Source organism: Arachis stenosperma, chromosome 2 (assembly GCF_014773155.1).
Source record: "Arachis stenosperma cultivar V10309 chromosome 2, arast.V10309.gnm1.PFL2, whole genome shotgun sequence".
Lineage (NCBI taxonomy): Eukaryota > Viridiplantae > Streptophyta > Magnoliopsida > Fabales > Fabaceae > Arachis > Arachis stenosperma.
The window spans coordinates 77,897,455-77,910,674 of record NC_080378.1 but is presented as its reverse complement, the minus strand read 5'-3'; the positions used below and the strand labels follow the sequence as shown (position 1 = coordinate 77,910,674).

Below are 13,220 nucleotides of genomic sequence, written 5' to 3'. Positions count from 1 at the left end.
TTGCTTGCTATTTATGCTGTCTGAAATGGCTGATTTTAAACTGCTTTGTTGAATGATGATGATGTTGGTGTTCTGTGCTTTTACATGTTGCTATTTGATGTTGTTTGTTGATATGCTGTTTGCTACTACTGATTGAAAGTGCTGCTCAATTTAGTTATTTGCTTTAGTTTCCATGAATCCTCATATTATGCTTATGGTTGGGTTATTTTGGATTCATGTAATGTATGATTGATGCTATGCTAATTTTGTATATTGATGCCTGATTCACATAACTTTCTTGTTCTTCATGCTGTTGACGTATATTGGAATCCATATGAACTGAGTTTGTTGCTGTTTATTTATCCGGAAACGTCCAATTTACTGCCAGAATGCTGCCAAAATTTTTTAAATTGTCCTATTGTTAACTTACAACTTATGAATTAAACTTGGCATTCTTTGATTTGAGAACCGTTTTGGTTTACACCAAATTCAATCCATAAGTTGATTGGTCAGAATTTCCGTTTTCATTTTGGTTCCCTTTCATGTGCATTGTGATTGACAGAATCAAGGAATTATTTGATGGATTTCTATGTCAAATAGAACCTTGATTAACTATGTCAATACGAACCTTCTTTGTGTTTTCAATATTTCAAGTTTAAATAAAAAATCTTTACAGCTTCTTGGTTTTAATTCAATTTTCTCCTTATTTAACCAATGAAGCTATTTCCATAATTTACCATTTGATTTAAACCTGTTTTCTTTTGATTGAGGATCTTACATTTGTAATAATTTGGTGCTTTCCACTGGTGTAAACTTTTTAGATTGAAATTGTTTTCAACCTTCTTTCGGTTACACCAAGTGCTTATCCCAATTCTTTCAACACCAATCTTTATAAATTTAGTGACCACAAACATTGTTGATGACTTGCATTCTTCTTTTGTGCTTTTGTGCATTTCATATTTCATCATCAATGACTTGCATCATCCTCATGAATGTGAGTGTGCTTGTTTCCTATACTCTTTGAACTTCTCTTGGTTAAGTCAATAATTGCAATGACACTCATCTTTAACCCAGTTTTCTAACTTTTGACTTAATTGACTTTTTTACTCTTCTTTTTGGTTTTTCAAATTAACTTTTTGTTTTTTTTGGGCACGACTCCGCCTATGTTACACTTGCGGTACATAGCCGGTCCAAAGTCCGGATAAAAGAGGAGGGTTGTGTTAGGTCTTCGGCAACCAACATAGAAATATAGCCGAACCCCCATGACATGAATTAAAGACATTATTGTGCTAAAGCTAGGTCGTTGCCCGGAAGCAACGCGCCGTATGGCTTGAGTACGGTGTGAAAGCAAGAGCCGCTGCATCAGTATCCGGATGTAGTGTTAAATGAGCAAGGGTTCTCGCGTTTTCGTGAACGGACGAGGGTAAATAAGCTAGTTCACAAAGTAAAAGGTAAAGGTCGAAGAGACAGAAAGTTGAGATTTGGAACATGGAACATAGGCACTCTAATAGGAAAGTCCATGGTGGTGGACACCATGACAAGGGGGAAGATTAACATTATGTGCCTACAAGAAACGAAATGGGTTGGTGCAAAGGCTAGGGAGTTGGATACTTCTGGTTTCAAACTTTGGTACACATGAAAGGTGAAGAATAGGAATGGGGTTGGAATAATTGTGGATAAGCAGTGGAAGAAGGACGTAGTGGATGTCAAGAGGGTGGGAGATCGGATCATCTCTATCAAACTTGTGGTGGAGGGAGGTGCTTTCCATGTGATTAGCACCTATGCACCGCAAGTGGGTTCGGACGAACAACACAAGATAAGATTTTGGGAGGATCTAGAGAGTTTGGTTCAAGGCATACCTTTGGGAGATAAGATTTTCTTAGGAGGAGATTTAAATGGCCATGTTGGGAAAGAAGTGACTAGATATGGGAGTATTCACGGAGACCATGGTTTCGGGGTGATCAATGCCGAGGGTAAAACTATTTTGGATTTTCCTCAACCTTTGATCTTCTCATCGTAAATATATGTTTTAAAAAGAGAGACGAACATCTTATAACATATAAGAGTGGCATGACAAGCTCTCAAATCGACTTCTTTTTGTTGAGGAGAGTCGACCAGAAATTTTACATTAACTGTAAAATTATCCCGGGAGAGAGTTTGACAATGCAACATAGGGTGCTCATCATGGATTTTTGCGTTGAGCAAAAGTTGAGGAAAAGACATCATACGAAGAACCCAAGGACGAGGTGGTGGCGGATGAAAGGTGAGGAACAAAGAAGCTTCCTAAGATGGGTAGGAGAAGAGGCAAAGTGGGATGGGAATGGAAGCGCGGAATAGATATAGAGGGAGATGGCAGAAGTTATTAGAAGAACAGCAAAAGAAAGAGACAAGGAGTCCTGGTGGTGGAATGCGAGTATACAAGAAAAGATAAAGATAAAAAGGGAATGCTTTAAAGAGTGGTCTTTATGCCGCAATGCAGATAACTGGAAAAAATATAAGGCGGCTAAGAAAGAGACACAAGTGGCTGTAAGTGAAGCAAGAACAAGAGCATATGAGGGTCTCTACCAATCTTTGGGCACGAAAGAAGGAGAAAAATGTATATATAGAATCGCAAATAGCCAGGAAAGAAGAACGAGAGATTTGGATCAGGTTAAGCGTATAAAGGATAAGGATGGAGAGGTATTGGCTCAAGAGGAGAAGATTAATGAATGGTGGAAGAGCTACTTCTACGAGTTATTTAATGAGGGACAGAAGACTCTTCCGAGCCTTGGTCGATTATGCACAAGGGAAGAAGATCAAAACTTTGACTACTATCGAAGGATTCGAGACTTCGAGGTAGAAGAGGCTTTAAAGCAGATGAAAAATGGCAGGGCAGTAGGACCTGATAATATCCCGATTGAGGTTTGGAAGGGTCTTGGAGAAAAAGGCATCAACTGGTTAATCAAGCTTTTTAATTAGATTTTAAGGTCAAAGAAGATGCCTGATGAGTGGAGAAAGAGCACCTTGATACCTATCTACAAGAATAAGGGGGATATACAAAGTTGCGAAAACTATAGAGGGATTAAGCTTATGAGTCATACTATGAAGTTATGGGAAAGGGTGATAGAACGGAGGTGATGACAAGTCATCATATACCCATTTTTCAAGCTAATTTCACTTGTTTTGTTAGTCTTTATGCACTTTCTTGCATCCTAAGTAAGTGATTTAGAATGAAAATGCATAACTTCTTTAAATCAAGCAACTACCATTAAATTGATACTAACTCATGAGGTTTAAGCTAAATTTAATTGATTTTTAATTGATTTATAAGCCTTGTGAATTTAGTGATACTTTGAGTGGTTGTTTTGGTTTATTGTAGGTGAAGAAAGAAAGAAAAAAGGAAAAACGTGGCTTAAGAAAGCGTAGCCCAAGGAGAAAAGAGCATGGCGCATGGAAGGGAGGAGGCAAACATTGCCCTCCACAAGGGCACACTGCCCTCTAGGAGGGCAACATAAGGAAACAAGCTTGAGAAGCAACTCTGCCCTGCCCTCCTCAAGGGCGGAGCACAAATTGGTGCCATGGATCAAGGAGAGCAAAAACTCTGCCCTGCCCTCCTCAAGGGCAATATCGGGCTCATCAAGGGAATTAATTCAAGGGAGAAGCTCACCAATGCTTGCCACAAGGATCGAACACGGCACCATGAGGAAGCAAGGAACTAAGCCTTACTTTGGTGCCAAGAAAATCAAGGAAAAGAGGTAGCGTGCGTGTTACCCGAGTTTCGAACGCGGAGCTTCAGCCTTGGCACATTGCCCTGCCCTCCACAAGGGCAGGGCAGCATTTTGGTGATGCACACACGCGCACAAGATTGGCACACCAAGGAGCTTCGGCCAGCAAGCGCACCACGCACGGGCAGCAAAATCTGGCGCACCAAAAAACTCTGCCCTGCCCTCCACAAGGGCAGGGCAGCATCCTGCAAGCATCAACGCCCAACTCGCGCGCACCAAGAGCCACACGCACAAATTCCTGCCCTGCCCTCCACAAGGGCAGGGCAGCCTCCTGGGAGCTACTTTCTTCATGGGCTGAAATTGGATTAAAAATCCAATTAAATTCATTTCTTCACCAAATCAAAAGCCCATCCAAATTCCAAAATCCAAGAATAGAAAGTGTATAAATAGGAGTTAGTTTGATGTAAGGAGACCCTTTTTTTTTTTGGAAAACTTTTGACCCTTCTTTTGATTTTTGAATTCTCACTATTTGAAATTTCATTTTCTCTGAGAGCTTGGAACGGAGATTTTAGAGAATTGGGAAGGAGAATTGATCTCTCTTCTTCCTTGTTCTTGCTTGAGCATTTTTACTTTTCTTGTTTGAGTCTTGGGTGTTAAGAATTGAGGAAATTCTGTCTCAATCTCGACTCAAGAGCTCTTTAATTTCTTTTCTGCATAATTGAGTTCAAACACATTTCCTTTACTGCTTCTTCTTTAATTTCTTGTTAATTGCTTTGTGAACTTGGATCTGGGAAGGCAATTGAGATCTAGACTTTGTTTTCTAGTCTTTGGAGTCCTGAGATCCCATTTTTCTTTTAGGTTCTTCTGTGAATCTCTGCTGCAATTTAATTCCCCTTTCCTGTTTGAATTCTAGTTACTCCTAATTCAATTTCTGCTTTATTAATTGTTGCAATTTAATTTCCCTTTGCTTAAATTCTGAGTTCCCAATCCTCAACTCCCTTTTTCATTCAAGCAATTTATATTTCTTGCACTTTTAGTTACTGCGATTTACATTTCTTGCACTTTAAGTTTCAGTCATTTAATTTCTTGTTCTTTAAGATTCAGCTCTTTTACTTTTAGTTCTCTTTAATTTCTGCAATTTACCCCTTCCCTTTTACATTTTCTGTCATTTACTTACTGTTGGATACAAAATCACTCAACCAATACTTGACTCGCTTGACTAAATCAACCACCGAACTAAAATTGCTCAATCCCTCAATCCCTGTGGGATCGACCTCACTCCCGTGAGTTTTATTACTTGATGCGACCCGGTACACTTGCCGGTGAGTTTTGTGTTGGATCGTTTTCCACACATCAAGTTTTTGGCACCGTTGCCGGGGATTGAATTAGATTGACAATGATTAAGTAAGGTGTTGGTCTAGATTAAGCATTTTTTTTCTTTTTAACTAAGCACATTAACCGTTTGACACATTGTGTCACCTAACCCTCTAACCACATTCTAGCATTAGAATGTCCATGTTTCATTTGGTTTGTTTGTGATTCTTGCAAGACATGGATGCTGAGGTGCGTGAAGAGGGAGTGAGCAACAATACCCAGCCTGCAAGAAGGGTGTTGACGTCTTACACTATCCCCAATGCAAGAAACTGCGAGAGTAGCATACTCACTCCCAACGTTCATGCAAATAATTTTGAGTTGAAGCCTCAACTTATCACTCTGGTGCAGAACAATTGCTCCTATGGAGGAAGTCCACTTGAAGATCTAAACCAACACTTATCCATCTTCCTCAGGATTTGTGAAACTGTCAAAACAAGTGGTGTGCATCCAGACATCTACAAGCTACTGCTGTTTCCATTCTCTCTGAAGGATAAGGCCACTCAATGGCTAGAGACATTTTCCAAAGAAAGCATCAATAATTGGGAAGACTTAGTGAGTAATTTCCTAGCCAAGTTCTATCCTCCCCAAAGGATTATCAAGCTGAAAACAGAGGTGCAAACATTCATTCAAATGGATGGAGAGTCACTGTATGATGCCTGGGAGAGATACAAGGCCTTAATTAGGAAATGTCCCCCAGAAATATTTAGTGAGTGGGATAGACTCCAAAACTTCTATGAAGGGTTAACCCAGAAAGCTCAAGAAGCATTAGATCATTCAACAGGAGGCTCATTGCAGCTAATGAAGACAGCAGAGGAAGCCCAAAACCTCATAGAGATGGTGGCAAACAATCAATATTTCTTTGCTCATCAAAGACAACGCCAACCAGCCCAGAGAAGGGATGTGTCGGAGCTTGAAGGTGTTGACGTTCTCTTGGCACAAAACAAACAGATGCATCAACAGCTTCAGCAACAAATAGAAATGATGGCTAAGAAAATTGATGGACTGCAAGGTGTTGCAGTAAACACACAACGCCAATCTCAAACCTCACATGGGTGGAATCTATCTGAAGAAAGTTTTGGGACATTCAATTTTGAGCAACAAAGCCCTGAGCAGGTGCAATGCATGAACAACACTTCAAGTTCATTTCAACACAATTTTCATGGTGATGCACACAAGACACCTTGGAAGACTCATTCTAATTCAAGGTGGGGTGAGCATCAGAATCAAGGACAAAGGGACTTCAACTCTGGCAGCCTCAGTAACACAAGCAACCATAACCATTCATCCAATAATACTAACCAATTCAAAAATTCACAAAACACATATCACCAACCCCATAATAACTCACAATACCACCAGAATAACTTTTCCACATCCACATCCCACCCACAAAGTACCCCCACAATTAATTCAAACAACTTCCAACAACAACCATCTCATTTCACACAACCACAACCAAATCCAGACTCTCAAAGAATCTCAAGTCTAGAGAAAATAATGGAGAAACTCATGAAAAATCAAGAGATGGCAAGACAAGATCAGGAAGCTGCAAGGAAAGATCAGACCCTGGCATTCAAAAACCAAGAGACCTCAATCAGAAACCTTGAGAGACACATGGGGCAAATGGCTAAGCAAATTTCAGAAATGGATGAGAAGAGAGTGAATGCCTTCCCCAATGTCACTGAAGAACACCCAAGGGACAAAGGAAAAGCCACAAAATAGGAGGAGTGCAAAGCAATCACAGTGGGAAGTAAGAAGACTATGAAGAAGGAAGCCATCAATCAGGACAAACATAACAGAGAAGTTCCACAAGAAGAGACAGAGGGGAAAAGTAAAGAGAATCAAGAAACCAAAAATGTACAAATTTCAAAGGGATACAAGAACACCCTTGAATCACAACTACAAGAGAAGAGGAAAGGAGTGAATCCTTATGTCCCCAAACTTCCATACCCTCAGAGGTTTAAAAAAAATGAGGATAAGCAATACTCAAAATTTCTGGACAAATTCAAGACACTCAGCATCAATATTCCTTGCTTGGAAGCACTTGAACAGATGCCATTATATGCCAAATTCATGAAGGAAGTATTGACAAAGAAAAGATCCCTGAAGGAAGGACAAATTGTTGAGATGACAAAGGAATGTAGTGCTATCCTCCAAAGAGAGTTGCCAGAGAAGAAAGATGATCCTGGGAGTTTTTACATACCATGCACCATAGGAAACATAACAATTGAGAAGTCATTCTGTGACCTCGGTGCAAGCATAAACTTGATGCCTTTGTCTCTAATGAGGAAACTTAAAATTTCTGAGCTGAAGTCCACACGAATAGTTCTCCAAATGGCTGACAAATCCACTAAGCAAGCACTGGGAGTTGTGGAGAATGTGTTGGTAAAAGTGGGAAAATTCTTTCTCCCTGCTGACTTTGTTATCTCAGATATAGAAGAGGACCCTGACACTCCCATCATCCTGGGAAGGCCTTTCCTAGCTACGGGTAGAGCATTGATAGACGTGGAAAAAGGGGAATTGTTGCTGAGAGTGCATGATGAGCATCTAGCATTCCATGTTTTTAAAATCTTGCATGAACCCATTCAAGAAGAAGATTTTATGAAGGATAAGGCCAGAGATCAAAGTTTGAAGGAGGCAGTCAATGAGTTAACTCCAAGACTCCTAAATCCATGCTTGAAAGCAGTAGAAATGGTGCAACAAACCAAAGAAGTCAAGGAGGAACTAGATCCAAAACCCCCAGATGAGAAATTCAGCATCCCAGATAAAGAACCACCAAGGCAGGGAGTCTCTCTTGAGAAAGAAAAGAAGAAGAGGCCAAGAGGGTGGAGAAATAAGAAGATCCCTACTGAAGGCTTTTCACCAGGGGATAAAGTGGAGTTAAACACCCAACCAATGAAGGTGTCTCCACAATTATCTGAATACTACACTATGAACCGGGTCCTTTCACTTGAACACCTAGAGATCATCAAAGAGGAGATTGGAAGGAAGTTCACAATAAGAGGTGAAAAGCTGAGGTACTATGATTTTCAGCCTCCATGATCAAAGAATGGAGGATGTCAAGCTAATGACAACAAAGAAGCGCTTGTTGGGAGGCAACCCAACCTGAGGTAGTTTTCTTTTCATAGTTTTTTTTTTCAATAAAAATGTTGAATAATTGGTATGCATTGCAAGGAGCTAAGTTTGGTGTTACACACCAAAACAATTTAAGGGAGAATGAAAGATTCTAAGTTTGGTGTTCCACCAAAATCTCACTTAAAAGAACATTCTCACCTCCTGCATAATGCTAGCTCCAAGCAATCAAACAACTTATCCAACTATTTAACTACTTTCTAGTTTTAATTCCATAACCTTTAGCAAGGACACAAGATTTCACATATGGTTAAGTTGATGCATGAAAAATAGTGGCAAGGAACTAAGTTTGGTGTTCACACACCAAAGTAAGTTCAAAAAGCCATAATCATTTTTAGACTAACCATGCACTTAAGGGCTTGAGAAGCAAGCAACTTTGAGAATTATGCAGGACATGAGTCAACAATTGAAGATATTGTGCATCTTAACTCAAAGAAAACACAACAGAAGGAGGAATCAAAGGGCTGCAACGTCAAAGGTTGTATCTAAACTTAATCCGTGCTGCTGTGTATTGTTTTGAACATGGGAACCATTGTATATCCTGCTAAAAGTGTTTACTTAGTTGCAAGTGAAGTTGTTTGATTAAGTATGCTAAATCTGCATAATGCTTGTCATTCACCACTTAGATTGAATTTTGCTTTGTTTCCCATATGCTTGAATAAAAGAGAATTGTTTGAATTAGAAAGTGAATATCCAATGTTGCATAAGTTAGAATGGAAGTTAATGGTGGTGTATATGTTTGATTAAATGTATAACTTATAAAATAATTGCTGCATAATGTCATTGTCATTGAAGTGTTAGCTAGCTTGCTGTTATAAAGGTTCTTACCAGTAAAGAAAAAGCCCTTGAGAAGAAAAAAATAAAACAGAAAGAAAAGGAAGAAGAAAAAGCCAATGTGGCAAGAAAAACAAAGAATAAAGGCTGGACACCAATAGCTTGGACCCTAGGACACATGCCTGTGGTGTTCTTGTACTAGGATATGCTTGGATAAGTAAATTCTGAGGGGTATTTCAAAACCCAGTCACTTAGATCAACTGATTTGGGATGACCAATTGAAAGTCCACAATAAAGAGCAACCTAGATACAGAACATTTAGTTATCCAAAGAGATGCTGGGCATCAATGATCCTAGGAAGAAGTAGTGAGCCATGTGTCTGTGGTGGAAGATGTTGATTAAAAATAAAGCCAAAGGCTACTACTGCAACATTAGACACCAAGCCTTCAAAGGATAATAAGCTTGATAAGCAACATGAGAAAAGAAATGTTAGCAAGGGAGCAAAGAAAGAATAAACTTTATAACAGCAAGTTTAGCAAGCCTTTGAGGAAAAATGTATGTTATGTAACAGCAACAATAATTGAGTTATCATTGTCTGCATAAAAACTCCATAAGTCAAGTTCTGCTATATGCCTAATAAGGATATGTTTTCTTTTCTTGTTCATTTCATTTTCTCTTAGTTTTGATGCTTGCTTGGGGACAAGCAAGATTTAAGTTTGGTGTTGTGATGACAAGTCATCATATACCCATTTTTCAAGCTAATTTCACTTGTTTTGTTAGTCTTTATGCACTTTCTTGCATCCTAAGTAAGTGATTTGGAATGAAAATGCATAACTTCTTTAAATCAAGCAACTACCATTAAATTGATACTAACTCATGAGGTTTAAGCTAAATTTAATTGATTTTTAATTGATTTATAAGCCTTGTGAATTTAGTGATACTTTGAGTGGTTGTTTTGGTTTATTGTAGGTGAAGAAAGAAAGAAAAAAGGAAAAACGTGGCTTAAGAAAGCGTAGCCCAAGGAGAAAAGAGCGTGGCGCATGGAAGGGAGGAGGCAAACATTGCCCTCCACAAGGGCACACTGCCCTCTAGGAGGGCAACATAAGGAAACAAGCTTGAGAAGCAACTCTGCCCTGCCCTCCTCAAGGGCGGAGCACAAATTGGTGCCATGGATCAAGGAGAGCAAAAACTCTGCCCTGCCCTCCTCAAGGGCAATATCAGGCTCATCAAGGGAATTAATTCAAGGGAGAAGCTCACCAATGCTTGCCACAAGGATCAAACACGGCACCATGAGGAAGTAAGGAACTAAGCCTTACTTTGGTGCCAAGAAAATTAAGGAAAAGAGGTAGCGTGCGTGTCACCCGAGTTTCGAACGCGGAGCTTCAGCCTTGGCACATTGCCCTGCCCTCCACAAGGGCAGGGCAGCATTTTGGTGATGCACACACGCGCACAAGATTGGCGCACCAAGGAGCCTCGGCCAGCAAGCGCACCACGCACGGGCAGCAAAATCTGGCGCACCAAAAAACTCTGCCCTGCCCTCCACAAGGGCAGGGCAGAATCCTGCAAGCATCAACGCCCAACTCGCACGCACCAAGAGCCACACGCACAAATTCTTGCCCTGCCCTCCACAAGGGCAGGGCAGCCTCCTGGGAGCTACTTTCTTCATGGGCTGAAATTGGATTAAAAATCCAATTAAATTCATTTCTTCACCAAATCAAAAGCCCATCCAAATTCCAAAATCCAAGAATAGAAAGTGTATAAATAGGAGTTAGTTTGATGTAAGGAGACCCTTTTTTTTTGGAAAACTTTTGACCCTTCTTTTGATTTTTGAATTCTCACTATTTGAAATTTCATTTTCTCTGAGAGCTTGGAACGGAGATTTTAGAGAATTGGGAAGGAGAATTGATCTCTCTTCTTCCTTGTTCTTGCTTGAGCATTTTTACTTTTCTTGTTTGAGTCTTGGGTGTTAAGAATTGATGAAATTCTGTCTCAATCTCCACTCAAGAGCTCTTTAATTTATTTTCTGCATAATTGAGTTCAAACACATTTCCTTTACTGCTTCTTCTTTAATTTATTGTTAATTGCTTTGTGAACTTGGATCTGGGAAGGCAATTGAGATCTAGACTTTGTTTTCTAGTCTTTGGAGTCCTGAGATCCCATTTTTCTTTTAGGTTCTTCTGTGAATCTCTGCTGCAATTTAACTCCCCTTTCCTGTTTGAATTCTAGTTATTCCTAATTCAATTTCTGCTTTATTAGTTGTTGCAATTTAATTTCCCTTTGCTTAAATTCTGAGTTCCCAATCCTCAACTCCCTTTTTCATTCAAGCAATTTATATTTCTTGCACTTTAAGTTACTGCGATTTACATTTCTTGCACTTTAAGTTTCAGTCATTTAATTTCTTGTTCTTTAAGATTCAGCTCTTTTACTTTCAGTTCTCTTTAATTTCTGCAATTAACCCCTTCCCTTTTACATTTTCTGTCATTTACTTACTGTTGGATACAAAATCACTCAACCAATACTTGATTCGCTTGACTAAATCAACCACCGAACTAAAATTGCTCAATCCCTCAATCCCTGTGGGATCGACCTCACTCCCGTGTGTTTTATTACTTGATGCGACCCGGTACACTTGCCGGTGAGTTTTGTGTTGGATCATTTTCCACACATCAGGAGGTTGAGAAAAGAGACACAAGTAACAGAGAACCAATTTGGATTTATGCCAGGCAGATCTACCACTGAAGCGATATACCTATTAAGAAGGATGATGGAGAGGTATCGTAGTAATAAAAGGGATCTACATATGGTGTTTATTGATTTGGAAAAAGCATATGATAGGGTACCAGGGGAGGTCTTATGGAAGGTTTTAGAAAAGAGGAGAGTAAGGATCACATATATTTGGGCAATTAAAGACATGTATGATGGGGCCACAACTAGTGTGAAGACTCAAGGTGGTGTGACAGAGGAATTCCCTATTGGTATAGGATTGCACCAGGGATCATCCTTAAGTCCATACCTTTTCACATTAGTCTTGGAAGTACTCACAAAGCACATCCAAGAGCCTGTGCCATGGTGCATGCTTCTTGTCGATGATATCATCTTTATGGGAGAGTCAAAGGAAGACCTAAATAAGAAGTTGGAGTTATGGAGAGAAGCTTTAGAAGTGTATGGTCTGCGCATAAGCCGTAGCAAAACGGAATATATGGAATGTAAGTTCAGTCTGAGAAGGAAAAACCCCAATATAGAGGTGAAGATTGGAGAAAACATCCTACGAAAAGTTAAACGTTTTAAGTATCTTGGGTGCATCATACAGGATAATGGAGAGTTTGAACAGGATGTAAATCATAGGATCCAAACAGGTTGGTCAAAATAGCGGAGTGCATCTGGTTTTATATGCGACAAAAAAGTGCCTCTAAAACTTAAAGGTAAATTCTATCGCACCACTATAAGACCGGCTATGCTGTATGGTACGGAGTGTTGGGCGGCTAAAGGGGAGCACGAACATAAGCTGAGAGTGCCAGAGATGAAGATGCTGAGATGGATGAGTGGTCATACGCGATTGGATAAAATAAGGAATGAAGATATAAGGGAGAGAGTTAGAGTAGCACCAATTGTGGAAAAGATGGTTGAATCGCGTCTCAGGTGGTTTGGACATGTGAGAAGAAGACCGATAGAACATCCAGTCAGGAGGGCGGATGAGATGGAAGATGGATGATGAGCGGATAATTTATACGCTTTTTTGGCATTGTTTTTAGGTAGTTTTTAGTAGGATCTAGCTACTTTTATGGATGTTTTTATTAGTTTTTATGCAAAATTCACATTTATGGACTTTACTATGAGTTTGTGTATTTTTTTGTGATTTCAGGTATTTTCTAGCTGAAATTGACGGACCTGAGCAAAAATCTGATAGGAGGCTGACAAAGGACTGCTGATGCTGTTGGATTCTGACCTCCCTGCACTCGAAATAGATTTTCTGGAGCTATAGAACTCCAAATACCGCGCTTTTATTTGCGTTGGAAAGTAGACATCTAGGGCTTTCCCGCAATATATAATAGTCTATACTTTATTCCTGTTTAGACGACGCAAACTGGCGTTCAACGCCAGTTACATGCTACATTCTGGAGTAAAACGCCAGAAACACGTCACAAACCAGAGTTAAATGCCAAAAACACGTTACAACTTGGCGTTTAACCCCAAGAGAAGCCTCTGCACGTGTACAGCTCAAGCTCAGCCCAAGCACACACCAAAGTGGGCCCCGAA

General features: G+C 39.8%; 1 pseudogene; it reads left to right on the top strand.

Moving 5' to 3' along the window:
- The first annotated feature begins 255 nt into the window (after window positions 1-255).
- On the top strand, window positions 256-12,663 carry LOC130963036 (uncharacterized; annotated as a pseudogene).
- Window positions 12,664-13,220: the final 557 nt, after the last annotated feature.